This window comes from Podarcis liolepis, assembly GCF_965112155.1.
Source record: "Podarcis liolepis genome assembly, chromosome: 5".
NCBI classification, from domain to species: domain Eukaryota; kingdom Metazoa; phylum Chordata; class Lepidosauria; order Squamata; family Lacertidae; genus Podarcis; species Podarcis liolepis.
In genome coordinates, this window is record NC_139556.1 from 77,541,835 (window position 1) to 77,559,157 (window position 17,323).

The window sequence follows — 17,323 nt, forward strand, 5'->3', positions numbered from 1 at the left end:
TTTTACAGAACATCAGCTAAGAGGTATATGATTGCAGCAGGAAACATTTTATCAATGAAAACAGCTTTCTTCGTTGTAAATGAGATGGAAACTCTGAAGTGGGATGTTGGTCCGGATTATCACAAATACCACTAATTAGAAATTATTGTTCCATATTCAATCAGCCATTGCTTTTTAGTATTGGGACCTGCAGTTTTACTGGAAAGAACTCCAGCCTCGGAGAGGGAAATCTAATGCCCTTTCCCTAGAATGTTCCTTGGCCCTGGCCCTACTGATGTTGAAACTATGGCATCATTAGGGCCAAAAGGGGAGACTACGAAGAGAAGATGTAGATCTGAATTGTCCCCAGACCTGCCCCCAAACTGGAGGCTGGATTTCATCAAATGAATTGGCAAATGTCAATGTCATTACAGTCATACCTTGGAAGTCAAATGGAATCCGTTCCGGAAATCCGTTCGACTTCCAAAACATTCGGAAACCGAAGCACAGCTTCTGGTTGGCTGCAGGAAGCTCCTGCAGCCAATCAGAAGCCACAGAAGCCCCGTCAGACAGTTGGCTTCCAAAAACAGTTCACAAACCAGAACAGTCACTTCCGCATTTGTGGCATTCGGAAGCCAAAACATTCAAGAACTAAGCTGTTCAAAAACCAAGGTACGCCTGACTGTACTTTCCCTCCCATTGTTCCAAATAGGGGGAGATAGAAGGATAGATAGATGATAGAGAGATGATAGATGATAGATAGATAGATAGATAGATAGATAGATAGATAGATAGATAGATGATAGATAGATGATAGATAGATAGATGATAGATAGATAGATAGATAGATGATAGATGATAGATAGATAGATAGATAGATAGATAGATAGAGATAGATGATAGATAGATAGATAGATAGATAGATAGATAGATAGATAGATGATAGATAGATAGATGATAGATAGATAGATAGATAGATAGATAGATAGATAGATAGATAGATGATAGATAGATAGATGATAGATAGATGATAGGTAGATAGGTAGATAGATAGATGATAGATAGATAGATGATAGATAGATAGATAGATAGATAGATAGATAGATAGATAGATAGATGATAGATAGATGATAGATGATAGATGAGAGAGAGAGAGAACAAGCTTATACATTTAAAACAAAAGCAAAACTGAAAATGATGTATGATGAATGATGCCCGTCCTTCCTTTTACTCTGCCAGCAAGGGTAGACAACAATGGCAAAGCCTTGGTTATTCATGTTCTGATAGTCTGCAGATGAGGTTAATTCCACGTGTTATATGTGATGATGCCTTTGAAAACTTCTTAGAAATTTCAGGTAATCTAACATACAAGGCAATCACTGTACTTCTAACTGGAACCACGTGAGAGCAACACATCATGCCAGTCTACACTACTAGCTGCTGGTTTTCTTCCAAGCACAATTCAAACTTCTTTAAAGACCCTTATGGACTAAGACTCATCTTTCGGAAGGAGCTTCTGTACCTGACCAGTGGAGATAAAATCATATTGAGGAGAAAGGATTAAGAAGAGCCCCATTCTTCCCCCTCCCCATCACATGTAGGCATGGGCGAGAAGATCAGTTTGGTCCACATTTTAATGTGAATCTACCCAGTTTACACTTTCTGAAGCAATACACAAACTGAAACAAAGTTGTTGTTCAAAACTTGCATGCCTCTGAATTTTGCAATGCACTCTCCAATCAAATAATGTGTTGAAAAATGGGAGTGTTGGGGAAGTGTGTGCATTAGAAATGTAATACTTATGCAAGCAACACCTCCAACCAATAAAGGTCGGTGTTCCATGTCTTTGATTCAGATTCCTGCAAACGGCAGGTCTGTACTGGTGGGATGTGCTGTTGATTTAGCTTGCATTTTTCTACTAAAGTCCAGTCAAGTTATTGCAATACTTTTAGAAAAGTTCTTAATTGACCATCAATTCAAACAAATTTGATTGGGGTGGTGGCGGTGATAGGGGAGTAGGGACTAGTAACGTCAACAGGGGGAAATAAAATGAAAAGAATGAGACATCAGCACTGCTGTTAGAGGGCCAGGATGAAGGCATGTGCTGGCCATGTGTGCATATTCCAAAGAACCCAAAAGACCCCAACGACATGTGCTGCACAGAGTGTTTCCCCTCCAGATCTCAAAAACAGCAGCAGGTTGTTTATATAGAAAGAAAGGGTGTCCACACAGACCCACGTGAAACACAATTATGAATTGCCTATTTCCCGGGGTGGGTGGGTGTGTTATATGGTTTTATGGGTGTATTATTACTTATTTTTTAATAGAGTTACACTATGCCTTGAATGCAATAGCAGGCAAACATTCCATACACACATTTAATATGCACTGGCTCTGTGTGGGTTGCAGTTGTTTACTAAAGATTTTCTGCCAACCATTTCTTCCCAGCCATTCTGGCTGGTTGGTTGGTTGGTTTCTTCCATGCATGATGTAAATTTATTTCCAATAATACAATGTAGAATGAGCCTTTTGTTCCCTTCCCATATGGATTTCCCGCATCACACACTTTAGAGGTCATGGTGGAAGTCCTTAATATCTAAAGTGATTACACTTTCTCCATTTTAGTGGTGCCCCCTCTTAAGTACCGATGAAACTAAGCCTTTTCTTCCAGACACTTCAATATCTCCAAGAGATAATGGTGATGACCAAGTTAATATATTTATTTTCACCCCACCTTTTTTGCCTGATGGAACTCAAGGCAACTTACAGATAAAAATAAGAACTGCGTGATCCATCTGTATGACTCTCCAAGTGAGGTGACACTCAAGCTATTACAGACAGGGGCAAACGGAGTGTGTAGTCCCTTCTCTTCTTCTTTAATAAGTAGAGGGAAAGCTATTAAGGAGTTAAAAATGAACTAACTTTCTCTGTTAGTCTATCACTACAAAATCACTGCTATAATAGTTCAGTCTTCCTGGAATTACTTGTTAATTAGGCTTAATTATACCATCAAACAATTACTCAAAATTTGACCTTTTCTAATAAAAGTCAGGCAACAAATCTGTGGGTGAGGCACAGAAATGGTGCTATAAACATCCAGGAGAACAATAATCATATTTTCCTTGGTGATTTTTTTTCTCTCTTTTTTTTAAGCACCGTGATTAACATTCAGCTAACCCACTCTTTTTTTCTGAATTACATTTAATCAAGTTCTGCTGAAGATACCACCATGCCTAATTCTTTCCCCCAACTACTACAGAATTGAATGCGACAACTAAAAACATGGAATAAATAAACTGTGAAGTTCCAGGGTATAATCCTGATCCAGCTCATGACTGCTAAATTCCACAGACCTCAGATAACACCCTGAACAAGAAGTTCTGCAGCAAGTGAGCCATCGCTCCAAAGACCTGCTCTTCCGAAAGACTATCCACTGTTATCCATCATTCCACTCCCCACAAATGACATGGCATAGTGTTGCTCTGACAGAAGCTTCAATGGTGGTGGTGGCCACCAGTGGCTAGAAGCGGTAAGTTTCCTCCCACTTCCCTGAAATACCCTCCCACTTTTATGAATGGTTATGGGAAATTGCAATGAAAATTTTTGGGTTGATCCCACTGTGACCCTCACATTCATTCTTCCATTCCTCCCAGTTGCCTGCTCAGATTGTTAGAGTGTCAGATCGAAGACAATAAGCACCTCAGGGCAGGACTTGTTTTCTTGATACTATTACTTAAAACACCACTGATGACATTTCATGACCATCATCATATTAGAGCAGGGGTAGGCAACCTAAGGCCCGGGGGCCGAATGCAGCCCAATCGCCTTCTAAATCCAGCCCCTGGACGGTCTGGGAATCAGCATGTTTTTACATGAGTAGAATGCGTGCTTTTATTTAAAATGCATCTCTGGGTTATTTGTGGGGCCTGCCTGGTGTTTTTACATGAGTAAAATGTGTGCTTTTATTTAAAATGCATCTCTGGGTTATTTGTGGGGCACAGGAATTCGTTCATTATTATTTTTCAAAATATAGTCCGGCCCACCACATGGTGGACTGGCCCACAGCTGAAAAAGGTTGTTGACCCCTGTATTAGAGCATTGTAACATTGGTCTATGGCAACCCCAAGCCCAGCCTCCAGTCTCCAACTCAGGCAATTTTTCCACATCCATTCCGCTTAGAAGTCACTTTGGCAAGTAATTTGCATATCAATTAATTAATTAATTAATTAATTAATTATAATTCCACAGAGTGATGGGAAGGCAATTTCTACCCCAAAAAACAAGCCTGAAACCCACATGAAATAGATCAAGAAAATTTGTCTCATCCAAGAGTATCTAGAGCTGGCTGATAACCACTTACTCAAGGACCTCTACAATTGGCCACTGGCCAATAATTGTTCATATCATTGAGTCAAAGTCAGGTTTCTTCAGGTGCAGTTTCTATCATGGCCTCCTTTAAGGGAGTTAAGACCACAAGCTCTCTCAGTACCATATTTACCTCCTCCTGGACCCAGGTAGCTGCTTCCTCCATGCAAAATGTGATAAGCGAAGAGAGGCAAGAAGCAAGCAAACAGGTGGTTGGCTGGACCTGGCCCAGGATTTTGTCTCACAGACCTTAAGGGTTTAACGTTTAAAAATCATTCACAAAATAGGATCAGAAGATGCCGCAACTGACTGATCCGTGTCAACAATTTTTTCCCCAAGCCATGGCAGCTGCAAGCAATTTTATCCTCAAAATGCCTAGCAAACATCTTGCGATATACTGCGGTGGATTATTTACATCTCCCACCAAGGCCACAAACCACATGGGAAAGCGGTTGGAAGGCCCTGCAAAGTTGCAATGTTGGTGGTGAATTGTTGTTATTGTTATTGTTATTATTAATTCATTTTTTCCCAAGTGGCTTCTAAGTGGTTTACAAGCATAAAATTGATTATTTTTAAAAAAATGTAGCCGCACATAATTAAAAAACACAATAAAACAATTTCATCATCAAAATAAACATCCGGAACTGAAAGGTACAATAAACAAGCCCATTAAAACAATATAATGAAGAGGTTCACATTAGGGAATCAAGGGAATGCTTGACTAAACAGGTGTGTCTTTAAGAGCTGGAAGAATGCCAGTACTGATGCGGCTTCTTGTATTTCGGGGTGGGGCATTCTGTAACACTGGTTTCACCTGAGAAAATGCCCGCCTCCATGTTACCATGGCGGAGTTAACCAGGTTCCATGTGTTGATCTTAACAGCCTTACTGGGCTGTGGAGGAGAAGGTGGTATTTCAGGTAACCTGGCCCAGAGTTGTTTAGGGCTTTATATGCAGGTAGCAGGACCTTAAATCTGCTTTGGTGGTTGAAAGACAGCCAGTGCAGATCCCTTATCACTAGTGTGAGACAATAAGGGGCACACCACACAACCCAGGCTCCAGCATTCTGGACCAGCTGTAAGGGCAGCCCCACGCAAAGTGCATTGCAATAGCCTAAATATGAGGTTACCAAAGCATGTATCATAGCAACCATATTATCTCTGATCAGGAAGGCGTATAGTTGATGCATCGGCCAAAGCTGGCGATAGGCACTCTGTGCCATGATAGCTACATGCAAAATCATTTCTTCAGCACCATATCCAACACAGTGCAGACTTGATTATTAGTTATCACCTGTGTTTGGTAGCACTTAACATAGACAATAAGGTATGGGTGGGTCTGGGGTTGGTTGATAAAGGATGGGAAACAAAAAGTGTTTTATATGCGTTGTATATGCGATATAACACTATGACACCTAATGGCGCTGTGAAGTCCCGTCTATCCCTACTGGATTTCCCTGTATGAGTTTACAATGCATTTAACTGAATCACTTCTTTGACGTGTCTAGATCCAGCCATAGCCAATGTACAGATGAGATCTTTCATTGCTTTCTGAGTCATCATGTGAAAAGCTAAGGAAGTCTGTTTAACAGATGTACAACTCCAGTCTCTGGAAAAATTCTTCACAAAGCAGCTTACAAAATACACATGAAAATACAACCAATAAAACAGAACTTAAAAGCACTTTGGATATCTGCTTCATAAAAAGAGCCAGCACAAAACAGAAAATACCCAGCAAATATATTATATATATTAACCAAACCATAATAATTATATCTGCAGTTTGATTTACATCAGCCACTAAAGGAAACAGAAAAGAGGTGAGTTCTTCATTGCCGCATTTGAAACTGTCAAAGGATAAGGCTTCCCTAATCTCAAATGGGACTGGATACCACAGGTGTGGAGCCACTACTTATAAGGCCCTTTTCCAAGTGCCTGCCAGCATGGTGGCCTTCACAGGTAGGTATTTAAGCAGGGCCTCCGTTGTACATATATGGGCTTTCTATCTGAGACACCAGTTCATCATCAAATAATGATGATGATATCATTAAATGTATACTTTATTAATAATAATCAAGTTTTTTTGACATTTTATTTATTATATTCTGTCCTTCCTCTCGCAAGAACTCAGGGCAGCTAGCAATAAAGTTACAGCATTAAAAGCAGAGTAAAAGCATAGTACAAAGTATGGTAAACGAATCACCATTTAATTCTACAAACACGAATATAAGCATAAATACAAATACAAATTATGTCATTCCGAATACGCTCCAAAGGTCTGTTACAACAAATAGGTTTTGAGTTGCCATCTGGATGCATATAATGTGGGGGAATAATCTGACCTCAGTAAAAAGGGAGTTCCATAGCTAGGGTGCCACCACTGAAAAGGCCCCTTCTTGTGTGGTGACACTCCATGCAAGGCTGGCTCAAGCCATTTTGGCACCTGAGGCGAACCACAAAATGGTGTAGCCTCCCCAAGCTCAAGTGGGGAAGAAGTGGTGCGTAAAGATCTATATCAGGAACCAGGGCGGGTGGGATAAAGATCTTCATCAAAACAAGGGTGGTAGTGGAAACCAGCAGCGCCTCCTATTTACCAAGGGGCCACTGTAGAGGTGGCATTGGGGTAGGACTGCCAAGGAGGAGATCGATCCAGCCCCCAAGGAAGCCACCACAGCTGCAGTGGAAGGTGATGGATTCCTTGGAGGGTGGATCTGCTGCTCCTGTGGATCCTGCCACCTGAGGCAGTTGCCTCACCTTGCTTCATGGGTGGGCCGGCCCTGAACTCCAGGGCACGTTCACCAAAGACACCACAAGCAGGGCCTCTCCTATGGTGACATCTCTGGGCCTGTAGCCTGACCAAATTGCAAGCCCAGTACCAGCTCTGCATGTTTCTCCGACAATTGGTTTATCACATCTGAACTGGCTCTGTTGATCATGCTCAGATCTTATGCAGGTTTTGGAAACAACTGAATGGCTTTGGTATCGGCCAACACATGCCTTCTTTTCCTGATGTCCATAGTCATTCGCTGAACATCAAAGGGTCAAATTCAAAGGGACTTTTTGTTTGTTTTCCTTTCCCGTACAGCTTTCTTCTCCCGTGTGATTATGAAAGAGGCTGGCACAACACATGGGACTGCTATGCGAGGCGTCCTCAGCGAGCGGGGCTGCTAGGAAAAGATTTAGGAGCAAAAGCACACGTGCGCACACACAAATGGTTAAAATTATGCAGGTTCTGTTTTGTGAATTGAGGAAGGAGAAGCCAGTGTACCGAATGCAACAACAAGGGCTCTAAGCTGACATCAAAGCAAAATCGGGGAAGGGGGGAGACGGCTGAAATGACAGCAGCAGCTGCAGCATCTGCCTCTAAATTAGGCTGTGTTTCAAAGTCTACACTCAACTGCTAAGCAGTATAAAGACCCAGGAGGAAGGCTGCCCAAGAAAAAGAGTTTGCTTTCCAGCCTAACACATCAAAGTAACACATGCTAAGAAGAGCAATAAATGCATATGGCATACAGTCACTTGCTGCCTAATTGCATTGGGCTTATGAAGCCCAGAAAAAAAAGAAGGGAGGGGGGGATACCTTCCACTGATTCCTAGTTTTATAGAGGATTTGAGTCTTTCCCCCCCCATGCAAAATGCTGACACAAATTGGGAGCAGATTAGATTCTGCCATTGCGAGGCAGCATCCCATAATTTCAAAAGATGGAGATTTCCACCTCCCCCACCCCCACCCTGACAGTAGGACACCTGTGAAATACAAAGTTCATAATTATATGCTATAAAAACCAGCAGATCGTGCAGCTGGAAAAAAATATTATTATAATTTAGGAAAAGCTTGATCTTCAACATTCAGATAGAGCTCCTTTTCTGAAATAATTTTTTTAAAAAATGGACAGCTTTGGTGTTATCCAGTGTGAAAAGACTGTCGCTATCTATTTAATTCAATACCTGCCTGATGATACTTGTTTTCATTAGAAATCAGAAGTGATTACATAGTGCTAGGAGTTTTAAAGGCAGAATTTATTTCTGGCCTTGTGACCCTTTTTCGTTATTGTGCTTGTAACACATTCAACGTGAAAACACATCAAATCATTTGAATGGTGGGGATAGAAAAGTTTGTCTCTTTTTGTTCCTTATATTGTACACACAGCCCTGACTATACCTTTCCCCCCAAAAAACTACATTAATCATGTGTGAACTATGTTAATTTACAGTTGCTTGAGAAGATGTTAATTGTTATTCCTGTAAGGCTGCTAATTAATGAGAATACTGCTTACAAGCATTTTAGCAACAAGCATCAAATGTATGAAACAAAGTCTTCAAGGAAGATCCGTAACACCGATAGAATCTACCAGCCTGTTTGTTTAGCTTTAAATGAAGACTTGAATGAACAGAGGGTTAAAGTTGCAAAGAAGCAAACATTCATCTATAATGCACTCTGGTAACTTATGCATTAGGAGAAACAATTCCAGCAGAAATGATGCACTGTGCCTGCCACAATGACAATATTACACATGAAATAATATTGGTTTTTATGCTTATGGATTCCTATCAGTTTAAATGAATCCGTTCAAGGGCATCAGCATCAAATATAGAAGTGTGTTCCAGCATAGTTCTCATCATGAAAACGACCAGAAATAGTCAAAAACAAAAACAAGACGTATAATGCTTTCAAAAAAAGGGGGGAAAGGCAAATGAAAATTGTTAATAGATTGCTTTCAATGATGTGTTTCCGAGTACTGGCTTTTACATCAGAAAATGAAATATGCTAGAAAAATATTACCTTGTTTCCCCTTTATAGATGAAAGATGTCATCATGCCCATCTAACAGTTTGTTAGGGGAACAGGCTTTCCAATGTGAAATCTGGGCATAACCAGGAGCTCTGCATGAGCACAGCAAAGCAAATATGGGGCTCTGAATAGGGTGAAAAGAAACAGAAATTTTAAAAATGGCAACTTTTACAACCAAGTGTGTATACAATCAGTTGAGCCTGGGTTGCCCTGCCAAATAGTAAGGAGAATTTCACCAGGCTTCTGATTCCCCAGACTTTGGGACAGGGTGTGAACGATTTGCAAAACTCTTCTCGCCACATGGCAGGGTTGCTGCAGGCACCACAAGTACACTGTGGTAAGTTCTGACTTGGTAAATGACTGTACGCTATGTTACTCTAGGAACTGAAGTCCGGTAATTAGATTTTAAGAAAGCAGCTCTTGCATAATGGTCTGTTTGCTTTGGCTTCCATCCCTTCCCAACTCTAGGAATCGGAACAGTTTATATATAAATATAGACAATGTACACAAACAAAAAATCAGACTAAACAGAACATTTGCAGCAACATCACTGCCAATTAAAGTTTGACCATGAGAACCTAATATAATTGCCAGTTGTATCTGAATCACAGAATCAGAGTTGGAAGGGAGAGCTAGTCCTATAAAGCTTTTTAAACAATGCTAGGCTTATCTGCTAAGTGGCCATCACAGGTAGCAATTTACTGCCCTCCGTTGCCTCAGCTCAGATGAGTTCAAATTGTTAGCAGACGCATTTTGGCTTTTTTTGCTTCATGTGCAAAAATGCCTGAGTTCCAGCCCCTGTCATTTCCATGCTATATGGACTTGGCTACTAATTGAGAGGATGCCTTCAAAAGACTTTTAAAAGATCACCACAACATGTAAGTGAAGCATTGTTTACAAGACGACCCAGATTGTCGCCAGATTCTGCACACAGATCTGTAGGTGCAGACCATCCCCCAATTCAATCTAGTTTGTTAAGAAAATTCCCAAACTCAGATCCATGGGCGACTCTGTGTCATTTCTCTAAGGTAGTCTATCTGAAAGTTTTTATGTGTTTATATGCCTATCGCATTTTTAAACTTAAAATCCATTGTTGTATATTGTTTTAAATGCTTGTTTTGCTATTGGGATTGTAGTTCCATTTGTGTTTCACAAGCTGGTCTCTGACCGTAATAAATTTCATGTTCGTGAAGCATTGTTTAAAGGCATGGGAGCCAGTGACATACTCGCCAATACGCTGCTTGATTCCAATTTCCATCGGTCCCAGCCAGCATGGCCAGTGATCAGAGATGATGGGAGTTGAAGCATCTAGAGAGCCTTGTGTTGACTACCAGTGCTTTAAGATACATTCAGGCAAAGGATGCCTCAAATATGGGGATTCCGTAAGTCCCTCCACCCCTGCCTAACCTGATCTAGAGCAGAGCAGATTTAGCAGAATGCAAGAGGATGAGAAATTGTTTAAATCTGCCTCCTCCTCATTTCATTTCATTTTCATTGAATTTATATACCTCCCTATACCCAGAGGTCTCAGGGCAGTTTAGAAAAATAAATAAATCACAATATATAAAATCAAAATAAAAACAATAATCCAATGACACGCCCCCCCCCAAAGAGCCACATTTTAAAGGGTATATGATTTTGATCAGGTCAGCCTAGTTAAAAAGGAACATTTTCGCCTGGCGCCTAAAGGTGTATCATTCATTTCATTTCATTTATTGAATTTATATAACGCCCTATACCCGGAGGTCTCAGGGCGGTTTACACCAAAAAAAAATCACAATATAGAAAATAAAAATAAAAGCAATAATCCAAACCTTCTCTCCTTCCACTGATGGAAGCCTCATCATCAGCTGAGCAGCATCATTGGATACAACTCAGCCTAGTCTTCAAACATCCTGCATATTCATATCCTCAAATAGTTATGTTTCAGTGGTTCTAAGAACTGGTTTGCTACCCTAAATAATGCAGGGAAAGTGGAATGCAGGGCACAGCAACCTCATGGAGCAAAAATAAAGAAACAGAATGAGTTGTGTCAGCTCATCCCATCATATCACAGCTTGATGCAGTGCAGGGATGGATATTCACATGTGTACAGAAGTGGATTGCTACAAAGCACATGCAAATTTGAAGCTAGGAGACACTTGTTCCTATGAAGTCAATGCGAATTATCTCTCCCTGGCACTCCTTCACGGTTTTTGCTTGGTTTAGCTTTCATTCCCCCCCCCCCAACATATTTAAAACTTTTAGTATTGTTTATGCCCACATGAATGCTTGAATATATATTGGTTTTATTTAAATAAGTTAGTGAGGGGTCAGTTAGCTTAGAACAGCAACCTGTTAGGGGGGGGGAATCAAATTAAGCAGCAAAACAGTTGCTTGGGAGTAAAAACTCCCAAAATTAACATTTTAAGGACAACTCTAGATAAAGTCCATTAGGACAAACGGCTGGTTGATGTAATTCCCAACCTTCTGCCTCTTCATCCCACACTTAAAACTTTGTGCCTTATTTCACACTATGTCCTGTATCTGGAATGCCTCCTCTATCCATCTGTCCAAACAATTTCTCTTCCTACTGAACAGTACTCAAAGTGTTTATATTCTTGCACCAAATCTTTCCCTTCCTCTCTTCACTTTTGCCCTGTCCATGTTGCTTGTGTCCTGCACCTTCTTTCTTGGAAATCTCATTCATTACATAAAATTATCTGATTTCATTCCTTAGCCTTCTGGGTCGAGCCATGCTAATTCTGTGCCCAATACAGTGCCTAGCACACTGCTGCTTCTAAATAAATGTTTAATGAGAAAAGGAAGGAAAGAGGATGCTTCATAGGAAAGATATTCTAAAATAGTGTGGAGGTCAGATTTTTAGCTGATACGACTCAGCAGAATCCCAATAGCTTCCATACAGTTAGAATGATTTAAGCTAAATCATCAAGCCCCACACACAGTACTAGAGCTGATATTACCTAAATGCCTACAGCTCCATAAAATTAAAACTGTATTATTATACTAATGTAATAACATGAATAAAAAATGAATCTGATCTAATGAACGCATGGTTAAAAAAAAAAAGTATTAATCTATTTGTTGCTTGTACTGCCTTCTTTTCAAGTTTTCAAGTTCAGAAAATAAAACAATTTGGGTTCCATGCTGTTTTACAGTAAGTTTCAGCCCTCTGAGATTTTCACTAACAACTTATAAATGTCCTGAACCCAGAAATTTGCAACAGGAGTTCTTGTGCTTCCTTAACCATTCCAAGGCCTAACATCACCAGTGTAATTAAGTTTGGTTTTCTTCATTTTTCCCCTGCTGTTAGAAATAAAATGTGTTGTTCAGCTTTCCAATATACAACGAAAACTATATGAATACTAATCTATTTTAACCTCGGTGGAATAGTGAGGGGAAAAGATTGACTTTGATTTTATTAATTGTTTTCTCAAATAAAACAGTTAATGAAGGAGCTGAAGATGCTGCCTCTCGCATTTGTACCAAGAATTTCAAATAAAAATCCCATTTTCATTACCGAAGAAAAGAATAGCAATTGATTCTGCCAGTGTTTAATTGAAGCGCCTACTGTGTGTCAAAATATTAATTTTTTTTTAATCTTATCATTAGAAAAGAAGGGAAAGCAGGGGAAATGGGAAAATTCATCCCCTTCTCCTACTGGATTCACTAAAGTTCTTCTCAACTGTACTTCTTGTCATTGTCAGCATTATGTGCTACGAAACTGATAAGATAAATCCATGTGTGGTCTCTTCACCTGTGGTCAATACTAGCATCAATGAAGCTCCACCAAAACCTAATTTTAAACTAACTCCATGGAACAGCACTTGCTCTGCATGCAGGAGGTCCCAGCTTCAATCACCAGCACATCTCCTTGGAACATCCTCTGTCTAAACCCTAGAGAACTTCTTCCAATAAGCATAGCCAATACTGGGCTAGAATGGTCTGACTCAGCTTCTTATGTTTCTATGATTCACTTTTGGAGCCTTCTTCAAGGTAGCAAGAATTATGAAATCAATGTTAGAACTGCAAGATCTCCCAGGGTTTGACTTCATGTGCAGGGCTGGATTGAGGTTTGATGAGGCCCTAAGCTACTGAAGGTAATGGGGCCCTTTATACGTCCATCTGTCCTTTGTCAACAACAAATTGTCGTTGTTTTTTGTGTTGAATATATGCTACATGGTAATTTATAGCATATTTGCACATAACAAAATATGTATTTTATCAAAGTAATTGTTGAACTGAAATACAATTAAGAAGAAGTATATTAATAGTGAAATACAGTTAAGAAGAAGTATATTAATAGTGAAATAATTATTAAGCTCTAACTTAAATTTTTGGAAATGTACATCCAGGTGTTTTTTCCTTTATTTTTTTGGGGGTGTCCCTAAGAGAGTAGGGCCCTAAGCTATAGCTTGTTTAGCATATATGTAAATCCGGCACTGTTCATGCGTATGTTGCAGAACGACCTACATTACAATTTTGTACACAAGCACTCTTACATATGGCCAAGTGGCTCTGAGCGGTGCAATATGGAAAGAAAGAAGCCTCTCTAGGGTTGTGGTTAGATGAAACTTTATTCCATCTTCATGATGTTTCCTTACCTGTTTGTTTTTGCATTTCATGTGATCTTTCACAGGACCTAAGGGCCACTTCTAAGTCTAGCACTTTACTACTCTTTTCTGCATTGTTTCCCGGGGGGGGAGGGGGGAGTTTTTGTAACCCTCGTTAACTTGGAAAATCACAGGAGTTTTGTGTTAATAAAATTTGGGCTCATACACTGGCATACAGTTCTTTCCTGCCAACTAAAATTAAAACACAGAACAAAACATGGCAGTATATTGATCAAAAAGCCACAATTCCAAAACACAACAATGTACTGCAGTGTGAAGGGAACATTGGAAAGTGGGGCAGTACCGCTAGCACTGTAATTAGTAAAATTAACAGAATAAGTCCCACGTCTAAATGCAACCTAGGATTGATTTCTTGTTCTCTATATTAATATACTGAAACTTGCAGCACAATCCTAAGCATGCCTACTCAGACATAAGTGTCATTGAGTTCAGTGAAGCTTATTCAGAAGTATGAGTCTGTAGGATTACAGCCTAAGGGTAGCTTTGGGTAGCATATCTAATTATAATGACCGTTGGCAATAGGTAACTTCAAAGCAGCGCAGAAGTTATGTGCAACACTCCCTTCAATGGGCAAAAAGACCTGTTCATTTTTCTTCAGCAAACAAATTCATCCATCACAAATGGAGAGAAAATGACAGTTTCTGTTGGCATGCAGCATTTAAATAAAATGTCGTATGAATACCATGGATGTAACCGGGGGTGGGGGGGGCGGGAAGGCAGCTGCCCCTCCCCCAAATCAAGTAAATAAATAAAAATATTTAACTAAGTGACCAGCTGTGTTGCAGATAACTCGGTTCTGGCCTCCCCCCTAATTTAAAGTCTGCCCCCCCAAAAAAAAAATCCTGGATTTTTTTAGATGGCATCCACATAATATCAGAGGAGCCATCATTTGGATTTCAAGTGACAGAGATTTTTAAAGCTGTGGTGCCACAATAGAAAAGATATCCGATACACAACTCCTAGTAGTATGATGTTAAGAAGGGTCTCCACAGCCAAGCTTAATTCCCAGGCACAACTACAACAGAAATAGGCACTCCTTCAACTGTTTAGGTCCCAAGTCACTCAGGGTCACCTGTAAAACCTGCAGTTGTCACTCTATCCAATATAGTAAGTTGGCTGGGTCAGTAAGAAAGTTGACTTGAGAACCTAAGTTGCAAAGGATAAAGGGTTGTTTTAGGGGAGCCAGCCAAAGATAAGTAAGATGTTCACAGTGGCAGAATTGAAGTTCACAGAAAGGAAAGAGCACTTCCAAGTGGTGGCCATTTCCAGGTGGGTTTCAATTACATACCTGTAAATTTAGGTTGCACAGTCATGGTTGATTGGGAAGTCTTGTGCAACAAACCCACTTCCCCAAAAGATTGTATAATGAAGAATGTGCTGGGGAAACATGTGCTTTGGTATGATGACATCTAACCTCCCTGCAAATTAATCTGAACAAATGCTGATTAAAAAGCCAGTATCATCTGATCCCCCCACAAACAAAACAGGATGAACGCTCAATAAACAGGTTGTCTGGGAGCACCCTGAGTGTGCTGTTCCGCTCCCCCTGCTTCCCTTTCAAAGGCTACAGTGTTTCCCTTAATGAGAGGGCAGGGAAAGCCAAGGTGGAGGTCTGTTGTTGAAAAGTAGGGTGTAAATATTTCTAAATCAACTAAACAATTAATTGTAAAAAGGGGTAATGAAGCTACTTGGAGAAGCAGGTGTTCACCATGACCTGGGCATAGGTGACGTTTTAAGGAAACAGTTTGTTGGGTCTGACTTTTGGTTTGCCGAAGACTTCTCCTCATACAAAGAAATGACCCTCCAAATCATTGCAATAATCACTGCAATCTTATCATCAGTAATGTGGCATGATAGCAAAAGGCAAAATATGTATATAATCTGAAGGGAAACCAAAGCATAATACAGCACCGTGGAAAGAATAAAGACTGGCCTTTCTAAGGTCTTACTAATAGATTTAGAGACGTCCTTGTTTGTGTGGTAGTATTTATTGTAAAAGGGACACGGGTGGCGCTGTGGGTTAAACCACAGAGCCTATGACTTGCTGATCAGAAGGTTGGCAGTTCGAATCCCCACAATGGGGTGAGCTCCCGTTGTTCGGTCCCTGCTCCTGCCAACCTAGAAGTTCGAAAGCACATCAAAGTGCAAGTAGATAAATAGGTACCGCTCCGGCGGGAAGGTAAACGGTGTTTCTGTGCGCTTCTCTGGTTCACCAGAAGCGGCTTAGCCATGCTGGCCACATGACCCGGAAGCTGTCTGCGGACAAACACCGGCTCCCTCGGCCAATAAAGTGAGATGAGCGCCAAATTCCCAGAGTCAGCCACGACTGGACCTAACAGTCAGGGGTCCCTTTACCTTTATTTATGGTAAAAGAAATATGTGGACCTTAAAAACAAGCATTTAAGAGCCAGCCCAGTCAGTGGGCTGGACTAGGACTAGGGAGAAAGTTCAGATCCCCATATAACTGTAAGTGTTACAGTGTAAAGCATTCTGTGTGGCCTCGAGCAGTCACTATTTCTCAGCTTAACATACCTTTCAGGCTTGTTGTGGTAATATAGTAGAGAGGAACAGCTGTGAATGCAACTCTGAGATCCATGGAAGAACAATGAAGTACAAATACATATTTTATTGTACTTAAATGTGTGTGTCTTCATAAATTACAGTCCACTTCACAGATGCTAAAGTATAACAGCAGCAAGCAGAAAAGGAACACTGTTTACATCTGGAAAAAAATAGCCTCAATGCAATCTTCATTTTTCAGTAATACACCTTTCCCTACCCCTTCTGTCCATGGTGTGGTTTTTTGTGAGCAAGGAATTCATAGCTCTGCTAAGTCTTTGATTCACACAACTGATTTGTTGTTCCACCACATAATGTTCTATCTATCAACTCAAAATATTTTTTGTTGAAGAACACAACTTCCAAGTCTTTGATGAAATGGCTAAGAAGTTTTACAAACTTAGCCATAACTTTGGACTCAGCTACACAGCTGCACACTTGCTTATTTAACTTAGCAGAATTCATCATGCGAAAGGCTGGATTGGGTGAATCCCAAACCGGAATTAAGATTGGGGAAGAAATATCAACAACCTTAGATATGCAGATGACACAACCTTGATGGCAGAAAGTGAGGAGGAATTAAAGAACCTTTTAATGAGAGTGAAAGAGGAGAGTGCAAAATATGGTCTGAAGCTCAACATCAAAAAAACAAAGATCATGGCCACTGGGCCCATCACCTCCTGGCAAATAGAAGGGGAAGAAATGGAGGCAGTGAGAGATTTTACTTTCTTGGGCTCCATGATCACTGCAGATGGTGACATCAGTCACGAAATTAAAAGACACCTGCTTCTTGGGAGAAAAGCAATGACAAACGTAGACAGCATCTTAAAAAGCAGAGACATCACCTTGCCAACAAATGTCCATATAGTTAAAGCCATGGTTTTCCCAGTAGTGATGCATGGAAGTGAGAGCTGGACTATAAAAAAGGCTGATTGCCAAAGAATTGATGCTTTTGAATTATGGTGCTGGAGGAGACTTTTGAGAGTCCCATGGACTG

The 17,323-nt window shown here is 40.4% G+C and overlaps 1 long non-coding RNA gene across 2 annotated transcripts in view; it reads right to left on the minus strand.

Moving 5' to 3' along the window:
* The window catches only part of LOC310707485, a 225,672-nt gene that overhangs the window by 22,063 nt on the left and 186,286 nt on the right, over positions 1 to 17,323 (minus strand). For both annotated transcript variants that reach the window (XR_014526499.1, XR_014526500.1), the window contains one exon: positions 9,126 to 9,257. This is a non-coding gene — a long non-coding RNA (uncharacterized lncRNA). The remainder of the gene's footprint in view (positions 1 to 9,125; positions 9,258 to 17,323) is intronic.